The following is an 18,775-nucleotide window of genomic DNA, read 5'->3' as shown; positions in this document are numbered from 1 at the left end:
TAAGCCAATCAAATCGCAGAAATGTCTCATGTGCTAGTATACGGGCATTAAAACCGGACAGTGCAACCTCGATGTATGAAACCCTTTCACTCCCAAGATCTGATTAGTAATTGTCCTTACTATCTGCCAGACAACTCTTATGATGTGAGTTCAAAGAATTTGGTATTGGCTCAACTACTAATCCCATGATCGATGTTCTTCTCCATTCTCGTCACCTGCCTGCTTGATATTGTATTCATACTGTAAGGAGAAGTTCTGTCTTGGTCACTTGTGGGAGTGGAGGGTTCATCATTCTACTGGGTTTTGACCTGTGGCCTTTATTTCATTTCGCCAATTTGACAGGCACGTTTTCTGTGATTTGAATTTCCTCTAGGAGTATTTCATTGTCCGAAGCTTTTTGATTTTGGCTCCAATAATTTTTTTTTAAATTTTGGAGCGCGGGCTCAACTCTATGCATACACCCCAGTACCCCCTCGGTGTCGAAATGGAAACAGACAAAACAGATGGCGAAGGTAGTGAGTAGATGTCAAGGACTTTCAGTCTAAGACTCGTAGAACCAACCTTCTGAGGCTTATTCTGCTCGGTAAACGGAGAGTATTTTCCCGACGATCGGTCCATTTTCTAAAGGGAGGTCGCAAGTGCCTGTCAAATATCCCAGGCATTTTTGCTTCGTTTTGTGTACTTTGGTAGAAACTCGTACGTCGAAGGAACGCGCTTTAAAAGTGTATGAATCCAGAGCTACACATATTTACAGTTGAGGGTGACAAACTGAACGGATGTACCCAGTCGTTTGGCGTACTGTTGGACCCTAACCCTAACCCTAACCCTAACCCTAACCCTAACCCTAACCCTAAACCCTAACCCTAAGCAATTACTGGTTTTTTCTGCTTAGGGTAAATCTTAGGGTTAGTTACGGTTTTGTAGGGCTGAGGCATTTTTAAGTTTCGAGTTGTTTCGCGCCTAGGGTTGGCTAGGTTTGCTTACGGTTCTTTAGGACTGATGGTTTTTTAGTGTTTAGAGGTGTTTTCCGGTTAGGGTATATGTTAGGGTTAGTTATGGTTATGTAGGGTTTAGGTTTTTTAGGGTTCAGAGTGGTTTCGCGGTTAGGGTTGGCTAGGTTTTCTTACGGTTGGGTAGGGTTTAGGGTTTTTCAGTTGTTGGAGGTATTTTGCGGTTAGGGTATATCTTAGGGTTAGTTTCTTTTTTTTTTACCAGGGTTTTTTTCTGGAAATAACCTTATATGTCTCTTCTGGAACTTTTTACGGTAGGGTAGATTGTTGTTAATAGCAACCCTTACTGATTTTTTTGATAAATATTGATTTTTTTTTACTTTTTCACTAGAAATATTAGTTTTTTATAAATGTTTTTAAATATTAACTTTACTTGCCTTGCTTGGAAAAATCTGACCTTTAACTGCTTCTTTGGAGATATCTCTTAGTGTTAGGGTTTCGAAATAAAAACCCTAACCATTTATCTGGGAAATATCTAGGATAGGGTTTATTTTTTTTACTGGAATCATTAATTTGAAATTAACTCTTTCAAACTGTAATCCTAGCTGCTCTCTGGGAAATATTTGGGTTTTAACTGCCCTTTTGGAGATAAATATGCTTAGGGTCAGTTTTTCGAAATAATAACCTTAACCGTTTTTTTGGGAAATATCTAGGATAGGGTTGATTTTTTTACTAGAACCATTAATTTGAAATTAACTCGACTGAAATATGACCTTAGCTGCCTCGGTGGGAAATATCTGAGCTTCAAAGGTTCTTTTCGAGATAAATAAGATCGGGTGGATTTTCTGAAATAAGAACCCTTACCGTATGGTTGGGAAATTTGTAGGCTAGGGTGGATTTTTTTACTGGAACTATTAATTTGAAATGAGTTTTACGAAATAATAAACTTTACCGTCTGTCTGGGTAAAACCTTTGATTTAGACTATAATGCGCTGCTTTTCTTAATGAGGATTTCTTTCTTTTCAATATGGCGAATGAAGTTTGGCAAAATTGTTTTTAAAAAGATCTCGTAGTGAGAATTCGAAAAAGAATATGAATTTGTTTACGGTTTGGTATTGGGGTTGGGTTTAGTTCCTAATCAAGTCTAGGTGGTAGTCGGCTTTCTTGCTGTCATATAAAATATTTAATCAAACTTTTATTACTTGATGTTTCACACTGATATTTTACACTCACTTATTCTATATATAAACCATAACAAATTCTATATATAAACTATGACGGTAACTTTATTAGAATACAACGAAGATTTGCATACAAAAATATACGCAAGGAATCTTATACTTTGCCATTACTAACTGTGGCAATTGAATCACATGCTTATCGTTGGCTGGCGGTTGAAGGATTGGTTTTTTTATTAAGATAATTGTTACATTTTGTACTGGTATAGGTCTGCTTTTAAAATTATTCAATTCAGGAAAACTTTTCGAAGTTGTTACGGTTTTTCTATTTCATAAAAAAGGATTTTTCAAAAGGCTTTTTCTCAGATATACGCGTTAGTAATTTTTAAATACGTTGCTTATCATAGCAATTTGGAAAAGGAAAATTTTAAGATTGTTCTGGCTGTTGCAGCTTCTTAGGATGTATATTCTTCTGCCTCTTTCCTGATTTTGTAGTCCTCTTCACGTTTGACACTGTATGTAGATAAAAGGGAGCGATATTAAGTTGGGTTCATTCAAGGTTTCAATACAAAAGTAAACTGTAATTGCTAATATCGAATCGAATTGCACTAAAGATTGAATGAGCAACTATGTTCATAATAACTGGTGCTGGCGTGTTTTTATTATCATAATTATTTAGTTTCGCTCTCCTTTAAACGTATTTGTAGTTAAATAAGAGTGTAAGGTTATATTAGGGCATGTCAATTTCTACTTCTAGTTTGAATGATTTCTTAACTTCGTTTGCTTAATACAGGCTTTGATTATGTTTGATGCAATTGAAAAAAGGTATGAATTACTTTACTAATTTTAAATTAAACAAATCTATTAAGTGAACAAGAAATATCTGGTTGCCAGCTTGCATTCAGAATGGTACCGCATATTTGTAGTTTGCCTAATAAAGGGCAAGTTTGAAAAGCTCCTCTTTTTCAACTCGTTGTTTTTTTTTTAATTATTTAATTTAAGGTTGTAGTTTCTATCTATTGTCTAGTTGTAAAAGTGATAAACACATCAACTTACCTTTCACTATCAGCCATCTCATAAGCACTAACGTACTTGGGCAGCGACATGCCAATTTTTTCGAGTCTTGATGAAAACACCACGGCGGCATTTCGATCTTCTGGCAGCTGCTCCTTACAGAAGTAAATCTAGAAATACGTATTTGGGAAAATTTGGCTTAGAATTTACTGCAGAATTGAATAGACATGGTTTTAGTTTATAGATTTAATGCTTTAGAAATATTTGTTACTGAAATTTTAATTGGAAAATCTTTTAGTCCCATGCTATGATATTTTCAGTTCAACTGAGGTTTTCAGATTTTGGTAAATTTTTTTTAAGGTAGGCAGTATATTTAGGGGGTACGAATTTATTCACCACTAGGTTTAAGCAGTGGCCTACAAATGGTTTGATTTAAACTATTGCCACAGGAGGTATATCTACTTGATGCACTTTGACATTTTATTTTGTCTGACAGATTTGTTTTGTTTTGGTCATTCAATGGTAGATTGAATCATGAATTAGAGATAACACACAAGATGTTTAAACCTATAACAGACTTGTCTAGATCAGAATAAGCGAACTGCCAATAGCTTGGAATTACGTAACATGTAAAAAGTTTCAAGTTTCTGCTTTACTTTTGAATTATTTAATGGTGGTATGAAAGTTTACACATAATCAAATTGATGCTGTGAGATTTTATCAACTGTTGTTATCATCAGATCTTTGCTGGTCATGTTGTCAATGCTGTGGCACCTGAAGACTTTTTCACTAAACATGAAATATTTCTTTCATTCCTTCTGGAACTATAGATGAACTGCTCATCAGATTTTCATTTTACGGTATTTATGATATATGTCTTCTCATTGAGTGAACCTGTTGGAGAGAGAAAATTGAAAAGGGATTAATGTGCTTGGTATACTGCCCCTTTCAATAACATGCAAACTCTGAAGTTTTGGTCCAATAGCTGTACCTAAGATTGCCATTTTGGCTGTTATCAATAGTAATAACAATTATTATAAAAACTACTATTATTGCGAAACCCCTTCTATTTGAAAAAGGGAACAAATAAAGTGGATCAAAATCTAGCGATCAAAGTCTACACAAGTGGCGCTTTGAACTTGTTGAAGAATGTTATGCACTTTTTTTTGAGAAGTCTGCTAACAATCTCTACCAAGATAAATGATGTTAGTAAAGCAAAGCTGCTGATTGAGCAGTTTGCATGTTATTTAAAAGCTTATTTCTACATGTAATACTTACACAACTGCGATAAAAAAAGTGTTTACAAGCGAATGTGTTGTCCCAATTGCTCTTGAGGAAATTTTTAGTTGGAGAGTACATGCTGATTCCCCATTTACTTCATCGACATTGTCAGGGATCTCCTTTAATTTGAATTTAAAAGAATTAATACAACCTGAAGAATAAATGTTGTGTACATTATTGGAAACACACTTGATGTAATTATCGGATGAATTTTGGTTATACCTGTGTTAAACCTGTGTTTGATAATTGTTTTTCAGTTACATCATTGATACAGGTTACCGTTACCAGGTTGCTTTCCAAGGTGTTCTGTCATATACAAAAGACCAAAAGAAACCCTTAAAAATGTAAGGACATTTATGATATAAAAATTTTCATGTATATTTCATAAACCAGTTTAAACTTATTCATATATGTATTATCACAGTTTCTAAGCATATAAATTTACAGTGACTTGCAGGATAATTGCCATTGCTTTTAATTATGTTACGGTAAGACTCTTGTAGTATATACTTTCCCAAAATTTTTTAAAATATCCGCGAGTTGAGCATGTCTCTCGTAGCACCGATTTTGTAAGCACAGATGGGAAGATTGTTTTATTATTGGTGCTAAGGGAATATCTTGGTTAAGAATCCACTAATTACCCTTCACAGGTTTCAAATCTCAGGTTGTTAATAGGACAAGATGTTCCTCTCAATAGAGATGAGTACATTTCTTCAAGAAAAAATTGTTTTGAATTTTTTACTGGGTAAATACATTGAAAAAAAAAATTGTTTAATTTACCTTGTCATCCAAGGGTTGGAATTTTTTTCCAACAGCGGCTTAAAGGGAGCTCCCAAGCGAAGCACATAGGATTTTCCACTCGAATAAATACCTACAACATTCAGAAAATAAACACAAACTTAAACTCAATGATATACAGCATTTTTAGGTGTATTAAGTTTAAGAACATAGTAGCTCTGCTGGGAATTTGCTGTGAGTGTGCATCTTCTGACATAATGTTTTTCATAAAAGTGTAGTTTTAAAATATACCTGTTTGGTAGATGAATGTTCATTTAGATCATGAGTAGGCTCTTCGCTTCATATTTTCTGCAATGTGGAGCGACTGTATTGAATGCAAAAATAAATGTTCGGTTTTAATAAGCTGCATGGAAAATTAATTTGAGATGTTGCCATTGTTCACACGTTGTATTTTGCAACTCCCTGTAAGGTGCAACATTAAGTTGAACTAAAAACTAAATAATGTGTTCAAGGAATTCTCACTAAAATTACTTCCTCTGAAGTTCTCTTAGCAGTGCAACGTGGGGATTTTTCTCACACACTTCGAACTCCCATTCATTATGGATTGCTTTAAATTCATCAATAGCCTCACCAGTTAGCTTAAATTCAGTTCGCACAACAGACACCTCTTTCTTTTTTCCATCTTCTATCCCGAAGGTACTCTCCCAGTGAATGTCTAAGTTACCTAGGAAGCTCACTGATAGCATATATAATATGTTGGTTAACAACATATTAGGAATTTATTTTTCTAAGTAACCAAGTGATAATAATAAACATTTAAACGCTTGGTGAATTTTTAGTTGCTTAGAAGCAGAGGCATCCATGCTTCATAGCGAACCTATAAAATACCAGATATTATTTTGAAATCCAATCAAAAGCATTAATGTTGTTTTTTAATATGGTTATCTTTTTTTCTATCTTTTGCTTATCTTTTTTTCAGTTTAAGATTAATGCAAGGGCTATGCTCTGTCACCCGTTCATGACTGTCTTTTTTAATAGGAAGACAATTTGCCTTGACTAGCTTCTACTTCCATTACTCAGAAACTGTATCGTACCTGTGGTTATGTCCTTGCTTTGGATTCTTCTTGCAGCTGTAGGTTAGCTTGTTGTTGTGATCATCTTCTCATGAGGCACTCCAGTACTGCTCTACTGATATCCCAGTATATGAAATTCAGTCACGAATCACTGGCGACCCTGTGGTTGCTTGTGTCCTTCCAAAGATCAGCTGATGTCGAAGTAAAACTAGGTCTTGGGAGAAAAAAAATCCCTGGAAAACTTTCAAAACATTGCATCTTTTAATAATATGCATCAAAAATCATAAATACATAAATCATACAACAATATTACATTTATTAAACTTTTATTTATTTATCAATTTATTTATTCATCTTCCTACTTATTCATCATTTCTTTATCCTCTTGGAGATTTAGTTGAGAAATGATAACTGTCATTAGTTATCAAGATTTATTTTATTACTTTATTTCAACTTTTTATTCATCAAAATTTTGGTGTATTTTAAGTTATTAGATCAGTGTTAGATCATTTAGAAAAGGCTCTCAACGACAGTATTTGTAGACACTTCGTTGGGCCGATGTGAGTGGACTGGACTGCACTGAACTTCACTGAATCTGACTTGACAGGGGCTTTTTTCTGAATAGAGCTTTACTCTAATGGATGGCGCCGCACTGCCCCTGGTTGTACTTCTCTAGTCTCAGCTGGAATGTTTTGCGGTCGACATTGTGTACCAGATCGAAATACACTGCAATGTACCTCAGTTAGCGGGACTGGACTGGACTGGACAGCACTACACTGCATTGTTGCAGCTGGCTTATATTGACTTGGGTAGTTCCGGATGGAGATATACTGCAATGTACTTGCATGGATGAGACTTGACTTGAGTAGCTAGGACTGGACTGGAGTGAGCGGGACAGGACTGCACTGGACTAGACAGCGATACACTTCACTGCACTGGATTGCTGTAGACTGTGCTTGACTTCACCAGACTGCATTACACTGCACTGTCTTGGATTGAACCAGAAATCACCATACAGGATAGCTTGCATAGCATTAAACTTGACTTGGAAGGGCTGTTCTGGGTTGCCTAGAATGCAATGGAGTTAATGGTGCTACACTTGACTTGAATGCAAAAGACTGCTAACAAAGACTGATAATATACTAAGGATTTAGAAAAGACCGACTAGATCATAGTTTTTTTGAAGCTAGTGCTAGTCGCATATATTTAAGACAATTTGTGTCTCGAGCATATGAAATGCAACAATGGAAATCATGTAAGTTGTCCTTGAATTGTCCCCTGACTTAATACTTACACTTAATCGTCATGTGTTACCAGTCCCATGGGTTGCTGATTGGATAACTGGGCCTTGTTTAAAAGCATTTCCAACTGATGGTTTTTCTCCTCTGATAACAGAAAACTTTCAGAATACAAGAAAGGATATAAATATTAAACATGTCACCTTGGAAATTGTTAAAAATTGACACCAAAGCAAGGAGTCTGGAGGCCAACTCACAAATTCTGTAAACAGAAAATTTCAGATAGTCCAGAACCGAGAATAATTCTTACAAATGCTTCTACGTTACCTTTGAGGTGTATGATGCCCTACCTCTTCACGAAGTGATCGGGAGTGAGTTACGAGGTCCTTTTGAAAAAAAAAAAAAAAAAAAGAAAAGAAATCTAACAAAACTGGTTGCAATCAAAACACGCCGGCCCTACCTCTTTCTAGATGATCTGTAGAGCTTACGGATATTAAGTTTTTCTCAAGCTGCTCCGCACAGGGTTTTCCTATTAGCGAACCAATCGATTTTACTCAGGTTAGTATCATAATACTACAATATTTCTTTACGTACCTACTCACTGATGCACACCTCCCGAAAAACCGCCTTATCTTAGGCTGCAAGAATTTTAAAATGTTTTAAGCTCCCAAATCCCTTTTTTATTCTTTCTGTCTAACTTGAGAAAACATTAACTACTATACTATAGTGTACAGTACCAATCTATGCTATACTATACTATTTTACACCCTACTGTATAGTACTCTGATGCACGTGTAATAATATCACTTTTTGCCATGAAAACTATTATAAGCTGTCACAATCGCGAATTTTAAGGTGATAAGAGCACTTGTTCTCTTTTCAAGTGAACACTTGTGTAAGGGCTAATCTGCTTTGACTAGCTTTTCCATTACTCAGAAATTTTATCGTACCAGTGGCTATGTCCTAGCTTTGGATTCTTCTCGCAGCTGTCGCTGAGATTGTTCCTAAGATCATCTTCTAATGAAGCACTCCACTATTGCTCTACTGATATCCCAGCGTTACAAATTCAGCCACAAATCACTGGAGACCCTTTGATTGCTTGTGTCCTTCCAAAGATCTGCTGATTTCTCGGTGAAACTTGGGCTTGGGAGAAAAAATACCTGGAAAACTTTTAAAACGTCCCATTTCGTTTTAGTATTCTGCATTAAAAAATCATAAATACATATAATAATTTTATATTTATTATTTTTGTATAGGAAATCGTATGAACGCGAGTGCATTTCGTGATTTATGGGCACGAGTGATGTTTTGAAAGTTCTCAAAATTGCACGAGCCGTAGGCGAGTGCAATTTGAGAACTTTCAAAACATCACGAGTGACCATAAATCACGAAATGCACGAGCAGGTTCATACGATTTTTTATTTATTATATTCTCAAATTTGTGTTCAAATTTGGCGCTTCCCGGTGTTTCCATGGCAACTTCTCCGTATTGCACTCTATAACCTCTATTGCACTCTATAACCTATTTATGCATTCATCATTGACCAATCAGAAACGCGATATTTTGTTGAGTATATAATAAATTGGTTTATCAACTTATTTACATATTTTTTCATCTTCCTCCTTATTCTTCATTTCTTTATCTTCTTAGGAATTTAGTTGAGAAATGATCACTGTTATTAGTAATTAAGATTATTTCATCACTTTATTTCAATTTTTTATTTATCAATTTTTTGGTGTATTTTAAGGTAATAGGTATAGTCTTATGAAGCTATCATTTAGAAAAAGCTCTCCACGACAACATTTGTAGACACTTCATTAGACTGCTGTAACTGGACCAGACTGCGCTGACTGGGAACTGAATGTGGCGTTTTCTGAATGGCACTTTACTCTAATGGACAGCACCGCACTGCTTTAGGTTGTACTTCACTTGACTCAGCCGGAGTGCATTGCGCTCGACATTGCGCTCCAGATTGAAATACACTGCACTGTACTTCAGTGGGTAGGCCTGGACTGGACTGGACAGGAAAGCACTTCACGGAACTGGATTGTTGCAGTTGTCTTTTATAGACTTGGGGTGTTCCGGATGGAAATACATCGCAATGTACTTGCGTGGATGGGACTGGACTGGAGTGAGCGGGACAAGATTGTACTGGACCAGAGAGCACTGAACTTTGCTGCACTGAACTGCTATAGACTATGCTTGACGTCACTAGATTGCATTACACTGCACTGTCTCGGATGAACTGGAAATCTACTTACAGCATAGTTTGCATAGCACTGGACTGGACTTGGAAAGACTTTTCTGGATTGCTTAGATTGCAATGGAGTCAATGGTACTACACTTGAATTGAATGCAAAAGACTGCTAATACAGACTGATAATATTCTAAGGATTTAGAAAAAATCTACTTAAACGTTTTCTTTTGAAGGTAATGCTAGTCGCAGATATTTAAGACAATTTGTGTTTCGAGCATATGAAATGTAACAATGGAAATCGTGCAAGTTGTTCTTGAATTGTCCCTTAACTTAATACTTACACTTAATCGCTATCTGTGACCAGTCCCATGGGCTGTTGATTGGATAACTAGGCCATGTTTAAAAGTACTATCCATTGATTATCTTTCTCCTCTGGAGAGAGAAAAGTTTCAGAATACAAAAAGGGGTTAAATATTAAACATGTCACCTTGTAAATTATTAAACATTGGCATCAAAGCAATGAGTCGAGAAGCCGCCTCACAAATTCTATAAACAGAAAATTTAAGGTAGTCCAGAACAAAGAATAATTCTCACAAATGTTTCTATGTTACCTTTGAGGTGTCTGATGCCCTTCTTCGTTACAATATGATCTGGGGTGAGTTACGAGGTCTTCCTGGAAAAAAAAATAGAAATCTGACAAAGCTTGTTGCAATGAAAACATACCAGCCTTACCCCTATTTACATAATATGTAGACCTTATAGATATCAAGTTTTTCTCTAACTGCTCGTTCAACGCATCAGGGTTTTCCTATCAGCGAACCAAACCATCTTACTTGGGTTAGTATCATAACATTATAACATTTCTTTACATACCTACTCAGTGATGCACAGTTCCCAAAAATGGGCTTATCTTGAGCTGCACTAATTTAAATTGTTTAAACCTCCCAAACCCGTTTTCTATTCTTTCTACTAGAGTTGAGAGAGTATTGATTCCTATTCTATACTATACTATAGTGCACAGTACCAAACTATGCTATACTACATTATACTGTACTATACCCTACTTTATAGTACTTAGAGTCACGTGTAATAATTTCACTTTTTTTGCCATAAAAACTGTTATACGATGACATTCCCGAGTTTGGAAGCAATAACAAAACTTGTACTCTTTTCAACTTAAGACTGATGTAAGGGCTATACTCTATCACCCCTTCAGGGGTGCTTTTTTTAGAGGACGACGATCTGCTTTGACTAGCTTTTGCTTTCATCACTCAGAAATTTCATTGTACCTGTGCTTGTATCCGAACTTCAGATTCTTCTTGTAGCTGGAGCTTAGCTTGTAGTTGTGATCATCTTCTCATGAATCACTCCAATACTGCTCTACTGATATCCCAGTGTTAGAAATTCAGCCACGAATCACTGGGTACCCTTTGGTTGGTTGTCTCCTTTGAAAGATCAGCTGGTGTCTCGGTAAAACTACTGGAGTAAACGAGACTAGACTGGACTGGACCAGACAGCACTGCACTGGATTGCTATAGACTGCTTGACTTCACCAAACTGCATCACACCGCACTGTCTTGGATTGAACTGGAAATCACCATACAGGATAGTTTGCATTGCATTGAACTTAACTTGGTAAGACTATTCTGGATTGCCTAGATTGCAATGGAGTTAATGGTACTACATTTGATTTGAACGCAAAAGACTGCTAATAAAGACTGATAATATACTGAGGGCTAAGAAAAGATCAACCAAATTTTTTTTTAAAATTAAAAAAAGGAATGAAATATTAAACACGTTACCTTGTAAATTGTTGAACATTGACATCAAAATAATAATTTAACGACGCCGCCGCACAAATTCTGTAAACAGAAATTTTCCGATAGTACAGAACCAAGAACAATTCTTACAAATGTTCCTATGTTACCTTTGAGGTGTCTGATGCCCTACTTCGTTATGTTGAGATCTGGAGTGGGTTACGAGGTTCTGCTAAAAAAAAAAAAAAGAAAGAAAGAAATCTGACAAAACTTATCGCAATCAAAACATACCGGCCTTACCTCTTTTTAGATGATCTGTAGAGCTGGTGGATATTCAGTCTTTCTCCAACTGCTCGGTGCAACGCACGAGGGTTTTCCTATCAGCGAACCAACCCATTTAACTCAGGTTAGAATCATAACATAATATTTCTTTGCATACATACTCAGTGATGCACTGATCCTGAAAATGGACTTATCTTGAGCTGCACTAATTTTAAAATGTTTTCAATTTAAGTCTAATGTAAGGGCTATGCTCAATCACCCCTTCTGGATTGCTTTTTTTTAAGAGGAAGAAAATCTGCTTTGATTAGCTTTTACCTCCATTACTCAGAAATTTTATTGTACTTGTGGTTATGTCCTACCTTTGGCTTTTTCTCGAAGCTGTAGCTTAGCTTGTTGTAATGATCATCTTCTCGTCAAGCACTCCAATACTACTCTACTGATATCCCAGTGTTAAAAATTCAGCCACGAATCACTGGCGACCCTGTGGTTGCTTGTGCCCTTCCAAAGATTAGCTGATGGTTCGATAAAACTGGGTCTTAGGAGAAAAAAAATACCTGGAAAACTTTTTAAACGTTGCGATTGCTTTTAATACTCTGCATTAAAAACCATAAATACGTAAATAATACAATAATATCATAGTTAATAATTTTTTACTTATCTATCAATTTATTTACATATTTATTCATCTTCCTTCTTATTTATCATTTCTCAATCTTCTTAGGAATTTAGTTGAGAAATGATCACTGTTATTAGTTATCAAGATTTATTTCATCTCTTTATTTCATGTTTGTATTCATCAATTCTTTGGTGTATTTTTCAGTTATTAGGTATACCTTTATAAAGCTATCATTTAGAAAAACCTCTCCCCCACAGTATTTGTAGATATTTCATTGGGGTGATGTGACTGGACTGGACTGGACTGGACTGGACTGCATTTAACTAAATTAGACTTGAATGTGGCCTTTTCTGAAAGGCAGTTTACTCTAATGGACGGCACTGCACTTCCCTAGTTGTACTTCCAACTAAATCATAGCTTTTTTTGAAGCTAGTGCTAGTCGCATATATTTAAGACAATTTGCGTTTCCAGCATATGAAATGCAACAATGGAAACCGTGTTAGTTGCCTTGAATTGTCCCCTGACTTAATACTTACACATCATCACCAGTTCCATGAGCTGCTGATTGGATTAACTGGGGCTGTTTAAAAGCACTACCCATTGACAGTTTTTCTTCCCTGAAAACAAAAATCTTTCAGAATACAAAAAAGGATTGAAATAGTATACATGTCACCTTGTAAATTATTAAACACTGATATCAAAGAAACGAGTCGGGAAGCCATCTCACAATTCTGTAAACAGAAAATTTCATATAGTCCAGTAATTGCCTACGGTTACCAAGAATAATTCTTACAAATGTTTCTGTTACCTTGGAAGTGTCTGATTCCCTACTTCATTATCATGCAATGAGTTACGAGTCCACGCTTTAAAAAAAAAACCTAACAAAACTTGTTGCAATCAAAACATGCCGGCCTTACCTCTTATTAGATTGATCCGTAGAGCTTATGGATATCACACTTTAAGTTTTTCTCCGACGTCTCGATTCAACGCATCAGGGTCTTCCTATCAGCAAAGCAACCCATCTTACTCAGTTTAGTGTCATAATATTTCTTTACATACCTTCTCAGTGATGCACAGCTCCCGAAAATGGACTTATCTTGAGCTGCAATAATTTAAAAATATTTTAACTTCCCAGATCCCTTTCAAATTCTTCCTATTAAAATTGAGACTATGTTATCTCCTATACTATGGTATACAATAATGTACATTACTAAACTATGCCATACTAAACTCTGCTATATCCCTAGTACATAGTACTTAGGCACATGTGTGATAATTTCACTTATTTTCAATAAAAACCATTGCAAGATGTCATATTCTCGAGTTTGGAAGCGATAAAAACATTTATTCTCCTTCGGATTTAAGACTGATGTAGTAGCTATGCTTTATCACCAATTCATAGACGTTTTTGTCCGAGGAAGACAATCTGCTTTGACTAGCTTTTACTTCTATTACTCAGAAAAGTTTTCGTACCTGTGGTTGTCCGAGCTTTGGATTCTTCTCGCAGCTATGGCTTAGCTTGTTGTTATGATCATCTTCTCATGAAGCACTCCAGTACTGCTCTACTTACATTATAGTTTCACAAATTCAGCCACAAATCTCTGGCGACCCTGTGGTTGCTGGTGTCTTTTTAAAAGTCAGCTGATGTCCTGGGAAAACTAGGTCTTAGAGAAAAAATATCTCTTAAACATTTAAGACAACGTCACATTTAATTTCAATATTCAGCAAAAATCATAAATACATAAATATAATATTATATTTATTTATTCTTTCATTCACTTATCAATTTATTTTCATATTTATTCATCTTCCTATCTATTAATCATTTCTTTATCTTCTTAAGTGTTTAATTAAGAAATAGTCACTTTTATTAGTTATTAAGATTTATTTTCTTTCTTTATTTTATTTTTTATTGATCAATTATTTTTTATTATTTAAGTTATACTTTAGGTATATTTTTATTAAGCTATATTTAGAAAAAGCTCTCTACTAGAGAGTATGTAGATGGTCTCTCATATTTATTTTCCTCCAACTGCTCGATTCGGCGAGTCAAGGTTTTCATATCAGCGAACAAACCCATGTTTAAAGCAGATTTTTATCCCAAAATTAGAGTTCTTTAATTACCATATCGGTGAGAAAATGGGCTTATATTGAGCCGCAGATATACGAAGTTCAAGGGAAAAAAGGTGAAAATTTTCGTTCAGTCCTCGAAAATCGACACAGCGAAGTTTTACAATCTCAAACCTTAAAGTCGCGTGAATAGTTTGCAGTTGAAAGTGGATGACTGTGACTAAATTTAAGACAATGACCAAACCCTCCCAAAAATGGGCTAACATGCAGTTAACACCTGGATAACTTTTATTCCAGGGCTTTTTTTATTGGCAGATTGGGAAGTTATTGAACCAATTCAGTTTAGGCAATCTTTTCGTGAAGCACTCCAGTTCTGTTCTATCGATAATCCAGCTTTAAATTCAATACTATACTATACTGTACTATGAAGTACTTTTCTTGGAGAAAGACAGTCCGCTTCGAGTAGCCTTTGATCTATTACTCAGAAATTAAATGCACCTGTTATTATGTCCTAGCTTTTAGTTTCTTTTCGTTGTTTTGGCTCACCATGTTGTAATGGCTATCTTTTTATGAAGCAATGCAGTCCTTCTCTGAACCGAACTGAGCCACGAGGTCATGAAGGAAAGAAAAGATTTAAAAAAAAATTTGTTGCAATCAAAACATGTCGGCCTTACCTCTTTCAGATGACCTGTAGTGCTGATCGACCACGACTTTCTCGTCCAACTGCTCTATGCAACGCATGAGGGTTTTCCTATCAGTGAACGAATCCATCTTACACCGGTTAGTATCACATTGTTATAATTCTTCACTTACCTTCTCAGTGATGCTAAGCCGCTGAAAATGAGCTCATCTTGAGCTGCAGAAAGTTAAAATGTCTCAAGCTTTTAAATCGAAAAAAAGGCGCGCTCTTCTTCGAGACAACCTTAACTTAACTAGGGTTAGACACTAGACTAAACTATACTATACTTCAGTCGTGAATCACTAGACATTTAACGTACCTGTGGTTATTGTCCTAGCTTTGGATTCTCCTCGCTTTTGTAGCTCAGCTTGTTGTTGTGGCTATCTTTTCATGAAGCACTCCAGTCCTGTTCAACTGATACCCCAGCTTGAAATTCAATACTATATTAAACTATGTAGTACTTTTGTAAGAGGAAGACAATCTGCTTCGACTGGCCTCTATTCCATTACTTAAAAATTTAACGTACCTGTGGCTATATCCCAGCCTTGAATTGTCCTCACTGTTGTAGCTCAGCTTGTTGTTATTGCAAGCTCTTCCTGATATACTCCAGTCCTGTTCTACTGATATAACAGCTTTAAGTTCAATTCTTTACTTTACTATATTATGTAGTACTTTTCCAACAGGAAAACAATCTGCTTCGACTAGCCTTTAATCCATTACTCAGAAATTTAAGGTACCTGTGGTTATGTCCTTGGTTTGGATTCTCCTCGTTGTTGTATCTCAGCTTGTGGTCATGGCTATTTTCTTATGAAGGACTCAAGTCCTGCTCTGATCCGAACTGAGCCATGAGGTCCTAATAAAAAGAAAAAATCTAACAAAACTTGTTGTAATCAAAACCTGCCAGTCTTACCTCTTTCAGATGACCTGTAGTGCTGATCAACCATAACTTTTTTACCAACTGCTCTATGCAACGCCTCAGGGTTTTCCTATCAGCCAACGCACTCATCTTACACAAGTTAGTATCACATTGCTTTAGTTCTTTAATTACCTTCTTAGTGATGGAAAGCCGCTGAAAGCAAGCTTATCTTGAGCTGCAGAAAGTTAGAATGTCTAAAGATCTTAAATCGAAAAAAAGGCCTGCTTTTCTATTATATTAATTCAGGCAAACTCGAGACAACCTTGACTCCTACACTAGACTATACCATACTTCCTTTACTGAGACATTTAACATACCTGTGGTTAGGTCCTAGCCTTTGATTCTCCTCGCTGCTATAGCTCAGCTTGTTTTTATGTCTATCTTTTCACGAAGCACCCGAGTCCTGTTTTACTAATCTCCCAGCGTTACATTCAATACCTTACTATAGTATACTATGTAGTACTTTTCTAAGAGGAAGACAATCCGCTTCGACTAGCCTTTAATCCACTACTAAGAAATGTAATGTACCCGTGCTTATGTCCTTGCCTTGGATTCTTCTTGCAGCTGTTACTTAGCTTGTTGCTATGATTATCCATTCCAGTCCTGCTCTACTGATATCTCAGTGTTTCAAACTCAGCCATAAATCACTAACGACCTTGCGAGTGCTTGTGTCTTTCCAAAGGTCAGCTGGTGTCTTGGTAAAACTAAGTCTTGTAAGAAAAAATACTTGCAAACCGTTAAGACAACGTGGTGCTATATTTTAATATTCTGCAAAAACATTTTTAATACATTGACCATAAGATAAAATTGTATTCAGTTAATAACATAAGTATTTCTTAACTTATTTATATATCAATTTATTTACATATTTATTAATCTCCCTATTAATTCATCATTTCTTTAGTTATTCAAGAATTCATCAATGTTATGAGTTATTGAGATATATATTTTATTTCTTTATTTTATCTTTTATTGACTGTCAGTTATTCTTGTTTATTTTTAAGTTATCTGGTATACTTTTATTAAGGCATCATTAGAAAGACCTGTTTACCACGATGTCGTCAGTAGACGCTCTTAATTGTGTTGGTGTGACAACTGAAGACAATACTGGACTGAAATACACTTGTATGGGCTTAAATGTGAGCTTTTCCGAATAGCACTTCACTTGACTAGACGGGCTGCAATACACTTGGTTGTTCCTAACTTGACTGAGCAGGACTGCGTTGTGCTAGACTCAACGGCAGTTAGTTGTTCTCGATTGGATGAAACAGAAATGAGCCGAGGTGTTACGGATTGCACTGCTCTGAACTGCACTTCACTGTACTAGACTCGACTGCTGTTGACTTGTATGGACCTGGGCTATCCTAGATTGAAATGTACCGAGGTGGAAGGGAATGAATGGAATTGGACGGAAACGAATAGATTTGAACGGGACGGGACTGGACTGGGCGGGACGGGACGGGACGGGAACAGACTCCACTTAATGGACTGGACCGGATTTAACTGGACCGGAGTACACATCAGCGGAGTGGACTGAAGTGGACTGAGCCGGACATCATTTCAGAAGACTGAACTGGACGGCACTGCACCTAACTGGACTAGACTGTCTTTGCCTGAGCTTGACTTCACCAGACTGCACTACACTCACTGCGCTACCATGGATTGAACTGGAAAGTACCATAGAAGACAGTCAGTTCACTGCACCTCGCTGGACTGATCTGCACCGAACTGCATTCCACGTTTCCAAATGAAACTGATAAAGACTGTACTGCACTGCATTGGACTAGACCACACAGGATAGCTTTGTACAGCGCTGGAAGCAAGTTAAAAGGATTATTCTGGATTGCCTAAACTGCCATGGAGTTGATGGCAATACATTAATCTACAGTTGACTTTTATGCAAAAGACTACTAATAAAGACGGATGATATACTGATGTTTTGAGAAACGATCAACTAAATAAAAATTATGTTACCACGCTAGTTTTAGTTTCATTTATTCAAGACAATTCATGTTTTTGAGCATACGAAATATGTAACAATGGATATCGTTTTAGTTGTCCTTGAATTGTCCCATAACTGAATACTTACAGTTAATTGTCATCTGTGACCTTTCTGACGGGCTTCTGATTAGGTCTTGTTTGAAAACACTAGTTTTTCTCCACTTAAAACAGGAAACTGTTTAGAGAAAAAAAAGGTGTTGAAATATTAAACACGTCACATGGTGAGTAGTGAAACGTTGTCATTAAACCAATTAATCAGGAAAGCACCTAAAAAGTTCTGTAAACAGAAAATTTCAGATAGTCTAAAAGAAAGAATAATTCTTACAAATGATTACATATTACCTTTGAAGCGCTCGATGTCCTACTTGTTTATGATGTGATTCAAAGGGAGCCATGAGGTCATGCTGAAAAAAAAACTTGTTGCAATCAAAACATGCCGGCCTTACCTCTTTCAGATGACCTGTAGTGCTGATCGACCATAACTTTTTCCTCCAACTGCTCTCTGCAACGCATCAGGGTTTTTTCTATTTTTTTTTCCAACGAACCCATGTTACACAGGTTATTATCACAGTATTATAACTCTTTCCCTACTTTCTCAGTAATAGAAAGCCACTAAAAACTAGCTTCCCTTGAGCTGGAGAAAGCTGAAATGTCTCAAGGTCTTAAATCGAAAAAAAGGCTCGCTCTTCTTTTATATAAATTCTGGCAAGCTCGAGACAACCTTAACTCCTACACCGGACTAGACTATACCATACCGTACTTCCTTTCCTGAGACTTTTAACAT

General features: G+C 36.2%; 1 long non-coding RNA gene across 20 annotated transcripts in view; it reads right to left on the bottom strand.

Annotated features, from left to right (window-relative positions):
- Positions 1-2,294: 2,294 nt before the first annotated feature.
- Positions 2,295-18,775, bottom strand: part of LOC113680713 (uncharacterized) — a 32,313-nt gene continuing 15,832 nt past the window's right edge. For 2 of the 20 annotated variants that reach the window (XR_016187774.1, XR_016187775.1), the window contains exons 4-18: positions 18,334-18,395; positions 18,080-18,166; positions 13,243-17,803; positions 12,862-12,942; positions 12,069-12,221; positions 10,960-11,804; positions 10,282-10,343; positions 7,529-10,102; positions 6,256-7,302; positions 5,453-5,525; positions 5,204-5,294; positions 4,646-4,729; positions 4,421-4,542; positions 3,185-4,036; positions 2,295-2,641 (exon numbers count right to left, since the gene is read on the bottom strand). This is a non-coding gene — a long non-coding RNA (uncharacterized LOC113680713). The remainder of the gene's footprint in view (positions 2,642-3,184; positions 4,037-4,420; positions 4,543-4,645; positions 4,730-5,203; positions 5,295-5,452; positions 5,526-6,255; positions 7,303-7,528; positions 10,103-10,281; positions 10,344-10,959; positions 11,805-12,068; positions 12,222-12,861; positions 12,943-13,242; positions 17,804-18,079; positions 18,167-18,333; positions 18,396-18,775) is intronic. The other 18 variants (XR_016187770.1, XR_016187771.1, XR_016187785.1 and 15 more) reach the window with 18 other exon arrangements.

This window comes from Pocillopora damicornis, chromosome 6 (genome assembly GCF_964200805.1).
Source record: "Pocillopora damicornis chromosome 6, jaPocDami1.2, whole genome shotgun sequence".
Taxonomy (NCBI): Eukaryota; Metazoa; Cnidaria; class Anthozoa; order Scleractinia; family Pocilloporidae; genus Pocillopora; species Pocillopora damicornis.
Note: the sequence above shows the minus strand (reverse complement) of the source record. Positions and strands in the feature narration are given on the sequence as shown.